This window comes from Lynx canadensis, chromosome B1 (assembly GCF_007474595.2).
Source record: "Lynx canadensis isolate LIC74 chromosome B1, mLynCan4.pri.v2, whole genome shotgun sequence".
NCBI classification, from domain to species: Eukaryota; Metazoa; Chordata; class Mammalia; order Carnivora; family Felidae; genus Lynx; species Lynx canadensis.
In genome coordinates this window covers 123,081,431-123,097,346 of record NC_044306.2, presented here as the reverse complement: position 1 = coordinate 123,097,346, position 15,916 = coordinate 123,081,431, and positions in this window count along the sequence as shown.

Sequence of the window (15,916 nt, the reverse complement as noted above, 5' to 3'; positions counted from 1 at the left end):
TTCTTATCCTTTCTTGTGTTAATGTGATGCATCACATTGATCGATTTGTGAATATTGAACCACCCTTGCATCCCAGGTATAAATCCCACTTGACCATGATGAATAATTCTTTTAATGTACTGTTGGATTAAATTTGCTAATATTTTGTTGGGAATTTTTGCATCCATATTCATCAGGGATATTGTTCTGTAATTCTCCTTTTTAGTGGGATCTTTGTCTGGTTTGGGAATCAAGGTCATCCTGGCTCATAGAATGAGTTTGGAAGTTTTCCTTCCATTTCTGTATTTTGGAACAGTTTAAGAAGAGTAGGTATTAACTCTTCTTTAAGTGACTGGTAGAATTTCCCTGGGAAACCATCTGGCCCTGGACTTTTGTTTGCAGAAGATTTTTGATTACTGACTCAATTTCTTTGATGGTTATGGGTCTATTCAAATTATCTATTTCTTCAGTTTCAGTTTTGGTAGTTTGTATGTTTCTAGGGATCTATCCATTTCTTCCAGATTGCCCAGTTTGTTGGCATATAATTGCTCATAATATTCTCTTATTATTGTTTGTATTTCTGTGGTGTTGTGATCTCTCCTCTTTAATTCATGATTTTATTTATTTGGGTCCTTTCTATTTTCTTTTTGATAAGTCAGGCTACAGAGTTATCAATTTTATTGAAAATGTCAGAGGGGGTGCCTGGATAGCTCAGTCTGTTAAGTGACCGACTTTGGCTCAGGTCATGATCCTGCGGTTGGTGAGTTTGAGCTCTATGTTGGGCTCTGTGCTGACAGCTCAGAGCCTGGAGCCTGCTTTGGATTCTGTGTCTCCCTCTCTTGGCCCCTCCCCCACTCACTCTCTGTCTCTGTCTCTCTCAAAAATAAATAAACTCTAAAAAATTTTTTTTAAAAAATGTCAGAGAATCAGCTCCTAGTCTCATTGATCTGTTCTAGTGGCTTTTCTTTTGTTTCTGTTTCATTTATTTCTTCTCTAATCTTTATTATTTCCCTTTTTATGCTGGCTTTAGGCTCTATTTGCTGTTCCTTTTCTAACTCCTTTAGGTGTAAAGTTAGGTTGTGTATTTGAGACTTTTCTTGCTTCTTGAGATAGGCCTGTACTGCCAAATACTTCCCTCTTATGACCACTTTTGCTGTAGTTTGGGTGTTTGGACTGTCATGTTTTAATTTTCATTTGCTTCCAAGTATTTTTTCATTTCTTCTTTAATTGGTTAACCTATTCATTCTTTAGTAGGACATTCTTTATCTACCATGTACTTGTGGTGTTTCCAAATTTTTCTTTTGGTTGACTTCAAGTTTTATAGTGTTGTGGTTGGAAAATATACATGGTATGATCTCAGTCATTTTGTATGTGTTGGGGGCTGATTTGTGACCCAGAATATGATCTGTTCTAGAGAATGTTGCATGTGCATTTGAAAAGAATGTGTATTCTGCTGCTTTAGGATGAAATGTTCTGAATATATCTGTTAAGTCCATCTAGTCCAGTGTTATTCAAAGCCATTGTTTCCTCGTTGATCTTCTGCTTAAATTATCTGTCCATTTTGTAAGAGGGGTGTTGAAATCCCTTATTATTGTTGTTATTAATGTGTTCCTTTATAATTGCTATTAATTGATTTATATATCTAAGTGCTTTCAAGTTGGGGGCATAAATATAAATGTTGAGTCTTGTTGGATATATAATTTTATTATGATATAGTGCCCTTCTTCATCTCTTGTTACAATCTTTGGTTTAAAATCTAGTTTGTCTGATATAAGCCTGGCTACTCCAGCTTTCTTTTGACGTCCATTAGCATTATAAATGGTTCTTTATCCCCTCACTTTCTTTTTTTTAAAGTTTATTTATTTATTTAGAGTGTGTGTGTGTGTGTGTGTGTGTGTATGTGTGTGTGTGAGAGAGAGAGCAGGGGAAGGGGCAGAGAGAGAGGGAGTGAGAGAATCCCTAGCAGGCTCCATGCTGGCAGCACAGGGCTCAAACTCACAAACCATGAGATCATGACCTAAGCCAAAACCAAGGGTTGGATACTTAACTGATTGAGCCACCCAGGAGCCCTTCCATCCCCTTACTTTCAACCTGCATGTGTTAGGTAAAACAAGTTTCTTGTAGGCAGCATACAGATGTGTCTAGTTTTTTATCCATTGTGATACTCTATGTCTTTTGTTTGGAGCATTTAGTCCATTTACATTCAGAGTGATTATTGATTGATATGAATTTAGTGCCATTGTATTACCTATAAATTAAGTGTTTCTGGAGATTTTCTATGTTCCTTTCTAGTCTCTATTGCTTTTGATCTTTCCTACTCAAAGCATCCCCTTTAATATTTCTTGCAGGGCTGGTTCACTGGTCACAAACTCCTTTAGTTTTAGTTTGTCTGGGAAACTCTTTTTCTTTTTAATATATATATTTTTTAACATTTATTTATTTTTGAGAGACAGAGTGACATGGAGCACAAGTCAGGGAGAGGTAGGGAGAGGGGGGTACACAGAATCCAAAGCAGGCTCCAGGCTCCAAGCTGTCAGCACAGAGCCCGATGTGGGGCTCCAACTCATGGACCACGAGATCATGACCTGAGCTGAAGTCGGCTGCTAAACTGACTGAGCCACCCAGGTGCCCCATGTATGGGAAACTCTTTATTTTTCCTTCTATGCTGAATGACAGCCTGTTGGATAACGGTTGAATATTTCCTGCTACTTCCTTCTAGCCTGTCAAGTTTCTGCGAAAAGATCTGTTGCTAACTTTAGTTGTCTTCTCTTATAGGTTAGGGATTTCTTTTCCCTTGCTGCTTTCAGGATTCTTTCCTTATCTCTGTATTTTGCAAATTTTACTATGTTATTGTTGGTGTTGGCCCCCTTGTTGATTTTGATGGGAGTTCTCTGTGCCTCCAGGATTTGGACATGTTTCCTTCCCCAAATTAGGGAAGCTTTTTGTTTTTGTTTTTGTTTTTACTATAATTTGCTTAAATAAACCTGCCCCTCTCTTCTTCTGGGACTACTATGATACCAATGTTATTATGTTCGTGGATCTGCTGACTTCTCTAAGTCTACTTTTGTCATGCAGTATTTTTCCTTTGCTCTTCTTTTCAGCTCTATTAGTTTCCGTTAATTTATCTTCTATATCACTTACTCGTTCCTTTGCTTCTTCCTTTCTTGCAGTCATTATATTCAGTCAGTTTTGTATCTCAGTTATAGCAGTTTTTAATTTTGTGCTGACTAATTTTTAGGTCTTTTATCTCTCTGGTAAGGGACTCTCTGGTGTCTTCTGTGCTTTTCTCAAACGTAGCTAGTATTCTTATGATTGTTATTTTTAAATTCTGGCTCAAGCATATTATCTATATCTGTTTCGATTAGATCCCTGGCTGTGATCTTTTCTTGTTTTTTTCTTTTGGGATGAATTCTTCAATCTTGGTATTTTGCCTAGGTCTTGGTCTTCTCTTTGTTAGGAAAGCCTGTTATATTTCCTGCTCCTGAAGGTAATGGCTATATTAAGAAGAGACCATTTACTGACCAGGACCTGACACATCAGGAAGTGTTTGTGGTGTGTGCTGTGTGCACTCTGTTCTTGTGTTTTGGCTGCTCTTTCCTTCAGGTCAGTCCTTTGCAGAGTTTTTCCTTACCTGCAGTGCAGAGTGTTTGGACATTGTCTACTGTATGGCAAGTTTTAATTGGGTGTGTTTTGGTCTGCTTGTTAAAAGAGGCTAGATCTTCTTTTCTCTAGAGCTGAAACTTTGCAGCACTCTATGGTCAGTAGACCTGGTGCTTGAGGATGGGGGGAGGTTGTGCTGGTCTTCTGGGGGAGGGGCCACTGCTGCGGTAAGGTAAGGCACACTTACCCTAGTAACAAAGCACCTATAGAGTGCAGGAGGTGCAGGGCTTGGTGTAAGCAGCTCAGGCCTCCACTATGGGTGCTGTGCTGCTCACTCAAGTCAGTCTCTGCTGAGCGACTGGGGGTAAAAATGGCATCGGCTGGCTCTGTCTTCCCTGGAGAGGAGAATTCATATCTGCCACTGTCTGGGAAGTCCTCCCAGAAGAACGAACAATCTCCTCTCGTTTGTCCTAGCCTTCCCTCATATCCCTGCCTTTACCCTGTCTGTGTCCAGACCGTCTGCCCACCTGTCAGCCCAGTGGTCCTCTGGCACACTGGCTGGGTTTCAAAACTCCAAATTTTAGGTACCTGGTGCGGTACAGACCTGTGCTGGTTCTCTGGGGGAGTCTCACTGTGCTGTGACTGGTGCTGGTTTGACTCAGAAGGACAGTCACATGAACACACAGGGGCTTGGATTTATGGTAAAGTGCAGCAAAAAGCCAGCATCCAGGTTAGCTGCCCTCAGCAGCTGCCTCTGCTCCTATGCTAATGAATGGGGCAGCTCAAATGGCACCTGATGGCTCTTTTGTCCCTGGAGAGGCAGTGCCAGTTCTCCCAAATGCACTCCAAGAAAGGGAAGTGTCTCTCCCTGTGTGACCCAGGGGATCCTCAGACCACGCTTTCTTCTCCCAGACCTCCTCCCTCCTCCACAGGAACACCTTTACACCTGCCAGCCTCCACCTGACATTGGCACAGACTTCTAAAACTTCAGGCTTTGAGCTCTGCTACTTATTAAAGGGGCGCCTGGGTGGCGCAGTCGGTTAAGTGTCCGACTTCAGCCAGGTCACGATCTCGCGGTCCGTGAGTTCGAGCCCCGCGTCGGGCTCTGGGCTGATGGCTCAGAGCCTGGAGCCTGTTTCCGATTCTGTGTCTCCCTCTCTCTCTTCCCCTCCCCCGTTCATGCTCTGTCTCTCTCTGTCCCAAAAATAAATAAACGTTGAAAAAAAAAATATTAAAAAAAAAAAAAAAACTTACAGCCCCTCTTTTTTCTCCATCAGTGGTTTTGGGGAAGTGTTTTTCTTGTGCAATGCCCTGTGCCCTGCTGTCTCACTTTTTCTTTCCTCTCTTGCTGATTAGGGCTTCCTCCCCTCTGAAGTACCTGTGATTCTTTTCTTCCCCAAATCATGTCTCTGTACCTTCTACCTTCCATGATGTGGCCTCTTCTCTCCCTCTAGTTGTGTAGTTTGTTCTTTCAGTCCTCAGATTGGTTTCCTGGGTATTCAGAATGATTTGATATTTATCTGCTGTGTTCAAGGGATAAGGCAAGCATAAAGTCTTCATACTACTCCCCCATCTTAATTCCTTGTATCTCTTCTTATTACTTCTTGCTTGTACTATCCCAATAGCCTTCCTACTGATTTTCCTATTTGCAGATCTCCCTTTGCCAGTCCATGTTTCAAAATGTTGCTAGACCAGTATTCATAATAGTTTTTGTCATGTCATTGTCTTATTCTAAAACCATCAAGAAACTATCTAATTCTTACAGATTAAGTATAAAACTCTCACTCCGGGGCACCTGGGTGGCTCAGTCGGTTGAGCGTCTGACTTTGGCTCAGGTCATGATCTCACAGTCCATGAGTTCGAGCCCCGCGCTGGGCTCTGTGCTGACAGCTCAGAGCCTGGAGCCTGTTTCAGATTCTGTGTCTCCCTCTCTCTCTGACCCTCCCCCATTCATGCTCTGTCTCTCTCTGTCTCAAAAATAAATAAACGTTAAAAAACAACAAAAAACAAAAACCTCTCACTCTGGCATTCGAGGCCATTTACCTACAAGCCAACCTATATTTTACAGTTTACCTTCCAGGTTTCCCAATTTGTATTCTTGTCTCAATCCAAAATAGACCTTTCTTTGATGCCATGTGTGTCCTTCTGCCTCTGTGCTTTGGTTCACACTGTTTGCCCTGATTAGAAAACCTACTTCTGTCATCTGTGGCTACAAAACTTTAATATATTTTTAAAGTCTACATCCAGACCCACATCTTGCCTTTTTTTAGTCCTTCTCTTTGGGTACGATTTTTTTCCCTCTTTGAATCCCCTCAACACTCACTGTATTTACACATCTTGCTTTGCTCACACATAGCTAGCTACTTGAAGCAAATATTATTCTCTTGTGTTCTGTTATCTGTGTTCCTTTTTGACACCTCCCACTGCCTTCTTAACTGTAAACATTGCATTTTACTTACATTTCAAATCCTGCAAAGTATACTTCAGAGACTGGAAAGTTCTAGGTGCTTAATAAATGATGATCAAATTGAATATTTATTTTGGATATACAATAGCCATTAACGTACTTATTAGTCTTCTTTCTGCCTTTCTGTTTGTGTTGCATGTTGATGAGCTTTGAAGATAGGGACTTTTATTTTCTTTAAAAATCAAAAGAACCTGTTTTTTGAGGAAGCTGGAGAATGGTAAATTCCTGGGCTTTTGAATGTGAGGGCTTCTTATTTAATGTTAAAAAAAAAGAAAGGTCATGGATTCTTCTTGAGAGAATGGTTTTACCTATTCTGACCTTTGATTTTTAGGCTTGTTCTCAAAGTTCCCAGTGTTGTATACATTATATACATTTAAAAGTATAATTTCCCTCCTATTACATTGGTATATATATAATAATTTTAAAATAATAATTTATTAATCTCAACATGATTACCCAAATAGCTTATTTGGGACCTATGAATTCATTGTGTTTCTACACAAATTAGATCTTTCTCTTTATTTATTTATTTTTTCCTGATTCTAATTATACATTTCCTTGATTCTAAAGCACTTTTTTTACAAGATAAAATTTCTTTTTTTTTAAATTAAAAAAAGTATTTATTTATTTTGCAAGAGAGAGAGAGAGAGAAAGAGAGAGAGACATTGAAAGCAGGGAAGGGCAGAGATCTGAAGCAGGTTCTAGGCCCTAAGCTGTCAGCACAGAGCCCAACATGGGGCTTGAACTCATGAGCCGTGAGATCATGACCCGAGCCAAAGTTGGATGCTCATCCAACTGAGCCAGCCAGGTGCTTCTACAAGATAAAGTTTCTGGTATCAGTTGCTTCTTACCACCAATAGCATATCATCATTTAATTGGTAGTATTTTTCTTTCTTAAAGTGGTATATAAAATTACAGTGGATCTTAAAATTGATGGTATTTTTAAGCTCTGATAAAATAGGTAGTTGTAAAAACATGTAGATTTTAATTCCTTAAGTTTTCAACCATTTGTGTTTCTATTCACTTGACCATAATTGTAGTTCATTTCTTCCCTATTTCTTTCTTATTGAGATAAAATTTACTTAACTTAAAATTCACCATTTTAACCATTTTTAAGTGTATAATTTAGTGGTTGTTGAATATATTCACAATATTATGCAACTGTCACCAATAGTAATTTCATAATATTTCTATCACCCCAAGAAGAAACCCCATACATTTTAATTTCCCCCTCTGCCTATTCTCTGGCAACCACTAATCTACTTCCTGTCTCTATGGATTTACCTATTCTAGACATTTCATTTAAATGGAATCATACATTATATGGCCTTTTGTGCTGGCTTCTTTCACTTATCATAACATTTTCAAGGTCCATCCATATTGTAGCATATTTCAGTGCCTTATTCTTTTTTACTGCCAAATAATATTTCTATTGTATAAGTATACCACAATTTATCATTTTTCAGTTGATGGATACTTGGATTGTTTCTACTTTTTGGCTATTATGAATAATGCTACTATAAACATTCACATACATATTTTTGTGTGGAACATATATTTTTAATTTTCTTATGTGTATATCTAGAAATGTAATTGCTTAAGTTATGGTAACTCTGTGTTTAACTTTTGAGGAACTGCCAAACTGTTTGACAGAATGAATGTACCATTTTACATTTCTACCAACAGTGAATGAGGGTTCGAATTTCTCTGCTTTTCATCAACACTTGCTATTCTCCTTTCATTATAGCCATCCTAGAGGATGTGAACTGGTTCCTAACTATCTCTTAAATGGTGTTTCCCACATAACTTTCTCATTGACCTTTTGGTTTGTTTCCATTTGATTCCATTCAAACCCCACTGTAGGAATAGATTACTATAGGGAAATAGATTTCTATAGGGAAATAGATTTCTATATAATTTCCTATTAAAAATTTTTCAGTAGTTCCACAACAAATCTGTCAAATTAGGTATGACTTTGTTATCCTAGAACTCAAAAGACTTTAAATATATGTCTCTATAAATTTTTTGTGCTATTATTTCACTCCTTCACTGGTGGTACTTTGTTTCAACAAAACTGGAAAATTCACTATCACTTGAACATCTCTTATACTGTCTTTTTTTAAATTTTTTTTTAATGTTTATTTTCGACACAGAGAGAGACAGAGCATGAGTGGGGGAGGGGCAGAGAGAGAGGGAGACACAGAATTCGAAGCAGGCTCCAGGCTCTGAGCTGTCAGCACAGAGCCCGAGGCAGGGCTCGAACTCACAGACCGTGAGATCATGACCTGAGCTGAAGTCAGATGCTCAGCCGACTGAGCCACCCAGGTGCCCCCTGTCTTTTGTTAATTTTGTTTCCTATACCTCCACTTCTGCAGGTGGAATTACTACTTTCTTTCTTTCTTTCTTTTTTAAATGTTTATTTATTTATTTTGAGAGGAGAGAGAGAGAGAGGAAGAGAGAAAATCCCAAGCAGGCTCTGCACTGTCAGTGTGGACCCTGATGCGGGGTTCAATCTCATGAACTGTAAGATCATGACCTGAGCCGAGACCAAGTCACTTAACTGAGCCACACAGGCACCCCTGGAATTTCTACTTTTCACTAAAGTTTCATCTCAGAAATCTTCTTCCAAATGAAACTTCTGATTCTTCCATCCTTACACGATTTTCCCTCTTGTGAGCATCCAGAGAAATTGATATATTTTTTAATATTGTCCATCTTACTCTGCCTTTTATTATGAAAGATGGTGTTCTTTTCCTGACCTTCTTCTTTGGGTACAAAGACTTACTCATCTTGTGTCTCTGCAGTTTCTTGCAAATGTAAAATATTTGATAATTAAGCAATTTGACTTTGACATCATTCAATGATTTTACAGAATTAGATGAATCTTCTTCAAGTATAGTGTGCTGTGTGGCATTGTGCATTTGAGTTGTGTATTAGGGAAAGGAGAAAGAACTTGCCTTTAGTCTAATTGGAGAAACAGTGCTGAAAATATGAAATCTACAGAAGTATGTATCAGTGAATCTAATAACTTAAAGCTTGCCTTGAAGGGTGGAATCATGCTGGTGGATTGGAAAAGTAGTAGGTGGAATAAGAGCAGATTCCTGGAAGTTGACCTGGGACTGTAATTTAAAGGACAGTATTATTTGGAAGCACAGTATAGGGAAGACAGTTTCTCCAGTAAATCCAGTAACTCAAATTAAATTACATGTTTGGTAAATACCTTATTAATTGCTTTAATTATTTTCACCTGTATGTTTTCAACATCTGTTAAGTGGCCTAGAAATTCAATGATCTATGTTGTTAAATGACCTTTGTTTTCTTGTAAGGATTTTACCAAGCAAACAGGCCTGAGGTGATGATTTATAAAAACATTTCAGTTTATGCCAACAAGAAGGTACTAAATTCAGATACTGAAGTGATAATAACCAGATCACAGAGCATTTGCTGGTGATGAAAGAAGTTTTGTCATGAAATGTGGCCTTGCCTGAAGGCAGTAAATCTGGCTAAAATGTGCCTATTTGAGTGGTATTTCCCTCTGATTCTCTTCCCAGGAGGACATGAAGAGGAATGTGAAGGTGCTGTCCCAACCCCAGACCACTCTTGGTCTGTACTTTTGTAGTTATTCTTACAATGTTAAAATATTAAGGCTATTTAATAAAAAGAAAGATACTTCTAATCTGAGATAGTTTGGGTTAAGACTTTAGAAGAATTACCACCTGAGATCAATGTGTTTTAAAAAGTACAGTAACTATTGCATTTTGTTTCTTGATTTGTGAGAGGAAGGGAGGTAGTAGAATGGAATAATTAGGTGTTAATATCTGTTACTGAGAAAATTGGTGCAGTTTTATGTCTTGTGTATTTGTGTATTGCTGAGATGGTTACTCTTACATTTAAATTTATAGAATTCACCTTTTTTTCATTTTAGAGAAAGAGAGAGAGAGAGAGAGGGAGGGCGCGTGAACAGGGGAGGTGCAGAGGGAGAGAGAGAGAATCTCAAGCAGGTTCCACCCTCAGCACAGAGCCTGATGTGTGGGGCTCGATCCCATGACCCTGGGATCATGACCTGGGCCGAAATCAAGAGTCAGACTCTCAACCGACTGAGCCACCCAGACGCCCCTATATAATTATATAATTCACCTTTTTATGATTAATCTTTTTAAAGCATATATTTCAGAATACAGACTAATATATTCATATAGCATGTCATAAACATCTGGCCCATGATTTTATTGTTAATTTTGAAGTTCCAAAAAACAAGAAAAAAAATTTTAAATCCAAGATAATGTAGTTCTGAGAGAAGAGGCATAATAAGTTAAACTCATAGGTGTCTGCACACTATGATACTAATCAGTTCATTTATAATAGGAGATATACCGAGCCTGTCAGAAATGTGTGACTGATCCTTGCAAAGGCCACATCTTTATTTATCGGTAGGTCCATTTCTGAAACTTAAATTTGAATTCAGAGTTGAGGCAATTCAGTTGGCTATTGGGAAACCTAAAGAAAGTTGGGGATATTTTATTTAGACTAAGGCGAGGGGCTAAATTATTCAAGACATTTTTAACAGGAAATGATAGAAATCCCTGACCCAAAACTAGCTTAAACAATATCATTATGGCTTTAATTAGATTTTCAGAGCTAGGGCTGGCTCTTGAGTTGTTTAATTGAGTGGGTCAATGATGTCAGTAAGAACTAAGATTTTATCTTTTTCTATGCTCTGTTGTCACTGTTGAATTCATCAAGGGCTGCTTCCCCTTGTGATTAGAATCCCTAATTGGTACTACATGCTTCCTTGTTCATTTGAAGTTGGGAGAGAGGTGAGAGGGAGTGTTTTGAATTCGATTACTAGGTTTGAAATTCCAGAAAAAGAAGTGCCATCTCACTCAATTCCAGAAAAAAGAAATGTCACAGAGTAAGATGGTTCTGAAAAACCAACCAACCAACTAACCAACCAACCTAATGAAACTCGTGGGGGATTGTAAACTGACTGGGCCAATTCAAGTCACATGCCCATAGGCCAATAACCGTTGTCTGGGAGAATGTTAAAAGTTGCTGTTAGGCTTAATTATCTGGGGGAAAGAATACTGGGGAGTGAACTAGTATTACAATAAACCTGAAAGAATGCTCTTTTTTCTTTTCTTTTTTTTAAATGCTTATTTATTTTGAGAAAGAGAACCAGAGCACATGCATATGCAAGCAGGGAAGGGGCAGAGAGAGAGGGAGAGAGAGAATCCCAAGCAGGCTCTGTGCTGTTAGTGCAGGGCACAACACAGGGGTGGATCCCATGAATTGTGAGATCATGACCTCAGCCGAAATCAAGAGTCTGAGGCTTAACCAACTGAGTCACCCAGATGCCCCTCTTTTTTTCTTTGCTCTAGAGATTTACTTAAACAAAATTAATGGCTTAAAGTCAGAACAACCTCTCCCATGAATAGGCATAGGTAAATAAATATTGGAACCTTCTACTTTTGTTCATGTTCATGTTCTGTGTGTTTGTTTCATGTATGTATCAATTACTACATGATTCATAAAGCTAGTAGATTGAGTAAGGGTACTTTATCAGTGTCATTGGTTCAACTCCTGTGTGTTAGATTTTCTCTGTACCAGGATTTTATTTTATTTATTTATTTTTTAAACGTTTTTATTTATTTTTGAGGCAGAGAGAGACAGAGCATGAATGGGGGAGGGTCAGAGAGAGAGGGAGACACAGAATCCGAAACAGGCTCTAGGCTCTGAGCGGTCAGCACAGAGCCTGACGCAGGGCTTGAACTCACAGACCGCGAGATCATGACCCAAGCTGAAGTCGGACGCTTAACTGACTGAGCCACCCAGGTGCCCCTCTGTACCAGGATTTTAGATCAAACTGCTATATTGCTAATGTTTGTCTTTAGCATTACAGAGAAGATTGGTTGATATTGATAGGTAAGTGTAAATATATTATTGTTAATTAAGTGGATATCACCTTAAACAGATAAAGGGCTACTGGGAGTGTACTTTATTTCATAGTGCAAAGGGGGTAGCATTACTTGGGATTGTTTGGTTGCAGTATCTCATTTGAGCTATTAACCAGAGATTTATTTATGAATACATCGGGTTGTATCATGGAATCCAAAAGCAAAGAGGCAAAACAGCTCAGGAAGGAGCTGGAACTAGGCACTAGACTTTTACCAGAACTCCTCCATTTCTCTTCTCTGCTGCTTTCTGTGCCTCCTCATTCCTCTTACTGTAGACTGGCTTTTGTTTTGATCTGTGTTCATGTAGTTTAAATTTTGACTACTATTTCCCCAGTTCACATTTTACTAGGCCAGACTCTTAGGAATAGGATGAATCAAAATGCTTTCTTCAGTCTATATTTCAAATTCCCAGGGAGTTCTGTGACTACATGTGGTCCCATCAACAAAGATGACTCTTAGGATCTTATATGTTTAAAAATTTTTTTGTTTTGTTTTGAGAGAGAGAGAAAGAGAGCATGAACAGGGGAGGGGGAGAGAGAGGGAGAGAATCCCGAGCAGGCTCCATGCTGTCAGTACAGAGTCTGATGCAGGGCTCAAACCCACGAACCGTGGTATCATGACCTGAGCCTAAATCAAAAGTTGGACACTTAACCGACTGAGCCACCCAAGCACCCCTTAGGATCTTATAGACTTAAGGAAGAGGCAAATCTTAGTGAAGAACTGAGCTAGACAGATAATTCCATAGATATCATATTGAGTTGACTTATGGAAAATTGCTCAAGAAATTTTCATTTCTATATTTATATGTGGGTAAGATTTCCCTTTCTACATAAAATCAATGACTCCTTTTCTTTTGTAGGGGAAAGTACTGGACTAAGAGTCAGGAGACTTTGAATCAAGTTCTGACCCAACCATTTTTATTATGTAATATTAAGCAAGAATGGTTATTTCTCTGCCTAGATTTCATCATCTTTAAAGTGAAAGACTTGAACTAGAGTCTTTTTAATATCCTTCCCAGCTCTAAGGTGGTATAATGTAAGCTACTATGTTGGGGGAAGAAATGTTTCATCTGGTAGAACCAACAAAGTGTAATCCCAAATTCTGGGTTTGGTATTACAAAGTTTTTTACTTTGTGATATTTCTGTTGTTTTTCACCATTTCAAACTGGAAAGAACATTTACATATTTATAATATAGTTAACATATCTACTCTTGCCATATTTTTAAACATTAGACATTTTATTTTATTCCTTTTATAATTTCATTTCAGAATCCAGAAATGTATACCATTAGTGTCTTTAAATACAAATCTTTTTGTTCTTGTTCTTTTTTTATTTATTATTTCCTGTTATGAAGTTAGTTTCATTTTTGCCTTAGGTATAGCTTATAAATTGATTTTTTAGAAATGATCCCTAAGACCCATGCAAAGTTTGGAGTTCAGAAAATAGTCCTAAGAAATTCCAGTGGGGGAATGGCATTCAATAAGGGACCACCTATGCAAGGTCTAGATTAATTGGTAAGGATCACTGTAAAGCAGAAATTTGGTACCTTTGAAATCACCTAATCTAATCTACTTTTTATAGATTATTACAGAGTTACTCAATGGTCCCATAAAACACTTGTGATTACATGTAATAACTACTTTAGTTAAATTCTCTCCATTTTGAGGATTGAGTTCTTTTTGAAATTTTGCTTGAGGTAACAATGCCTTTGGTTCACTTTTTTATTTTGAAAGACATTTTTAAGTTATAGAAAAATTGCCAAAGTATCAAGGCCATGAAATTTAAGGAAAGAATGAGGAGCTATTCCAGTCCAGAGGACTAAAAAGATATAGCTAAATGTGGCTTGTGATCCTGAATTGGATCCTTTGGTTCTAAGAACATTATTGGGGCAATTAATGTAATTTGACTGAGGAATAGATGATAGGAAAGTATTAATATGAATGCCCTGATTTTGGTGTTTGTACCATGAGAATGTCTTTGTATAAAATATGCATTAAAGCAATTGGGGATAATGGGATACTACGTTGTCAACTTATTCTCAAATAGTTCAGGTAGATAAATTCTTTGTTCTGTACGTGCCACTTTTCTGTAAGTTTGGGTTATTTAAAAATATAAATTTTTTTTTAAAATATGAAGAAAAAATCTACACCCATACTCTAGTTTTAATCATTTTCCAATAATTTCCTTTATAGGATATTCCCATCCCCTCCCCCCCCCCCCCCAAGAGTTCAAGATCCATTCCAGGATCATGGGTTGCATTTAGTTGTCGTATCTCATTTGTTTCCTTTAATTCTGAACAGTTTCTTAGGCTTTCTTTATCTTTCACGAATTGGCATTTTTGAAGAACCACATGCCAGGAATTCTTGTCCGAAGTTCTCTTAAAATTTTGAATATGAGGCTAGCAGACTTCTGATCTTTCATGTTTTTTAAGAAATAAAAATATTTTGATGAGTCAGTGAAAGCACACACATCATTTTCTTGGGATGCCTTCATTTTCTTTTTTTTTTTTTTAATTTTTTTTTTTTCAACGTTTATTTATTTTTGGGACAGAGAGAGACAGAGCATGAACGGGGGAGGAGCAGAGAGAGAGGGAGACACAGAATCGGAAACAGGCTCCAGGCTCTGAGCCATCAGCCCAGAGCCCGACGCGGGGCTCGAACTCACGGACCGCGAGATCGTGACCTGGCTGAAGTCGGACGCTTAACCGACTGCGCCACCCAGGCGCCCCAAGGGATGCCTTCATTTTCTAATAACTCTCTGTTGTAATTAGCTCTTGTAAAAGAAAAAAAAAATCATTCATGACACTTGTTAAAGGCAGTAAAGAAGACTTGCAATGGGGGCTTTGCAGCAGGGGAGAGAGATTGGGCTCACCTCTGAATATGACAAAGACAAGTGGAGATTTATAGCCAAGGAGCAAGGTGGGGGTCAGTGGAAGGAAAATTACTCAGAGCAAACATTAAGACCAGGGAGATTCATGCTGGCCTGGCTCAACAGGATCCTGTAGACAACGGTGATAAGATGGTGAGGTTGAGGAAAGAGGAATTAGATCAGATTGTCAAAGGTGTTTTTGTTTTTGTTTTTCTAAAATGATCCAGCAGGATTCTTGCTAAAACTGGACTAAGAAGGCCAAGGACAGAGCCCAAGGTCAGAGCCTACTTGGGAAGAGGGCTCAGTGGAGCCTGACTCGGGTTTGGTCAAAGAGTCTTTATCACTCCTTGGTAAGGAATTATAACTTTTTGCTTCAGATGCAGCTTCCATAGATGCATTGATACACATCCATTTAGGCAAGTACATACTTATGTAACAGGAAGAAAAAGTGTTACTTTAGAATCTGCCTATATATAGTTGGTGATAATTGGCCAAGGAAAAGTAAAAGGCTCACTCAGGTGCAGAAAAAATGCCTTCATGGTCATGGGTGGTCCTGTAAGGCAGGGCTTCTGGTCAGAGAATAGATGGAAGAGGTGTAGACAAAGAATAATTATATTTGTGTAAGTAATAAAAATAGAAATAAAAAATAGGTGGATTTTAAGACTTATGCTAATATAATTCTTCTGCTTGTGGGTGCAACAGAAGTACCAGGATTTGAAGAGTGTAGAGAAGGGCAAGAATAGGCTTGGATGAGATCTGAGTGAGAAGAGAAACAGCCCATGGAAATTCCCAAGCATGGGGATGGCCAGAGAACATGGGGGCAGCAGCATCTAACATTAAATTGCACGTTGTCTGTTCATGCCCCACTGCACTATAATGTATCTTTCCTGAGTCATCAGCAAAGTCTGCTTTCCCCCAGGGCCTTGGGGTGGTGGTGCTTTCAGAAATACGGGAAGAGGGAAAGTATAGCATGTGGTAAAGTGGCACAGATGACGGTAGGTTTAGGAGGACAGCTGACCCATGGGATGATTAAAAAAAAAAAATCAG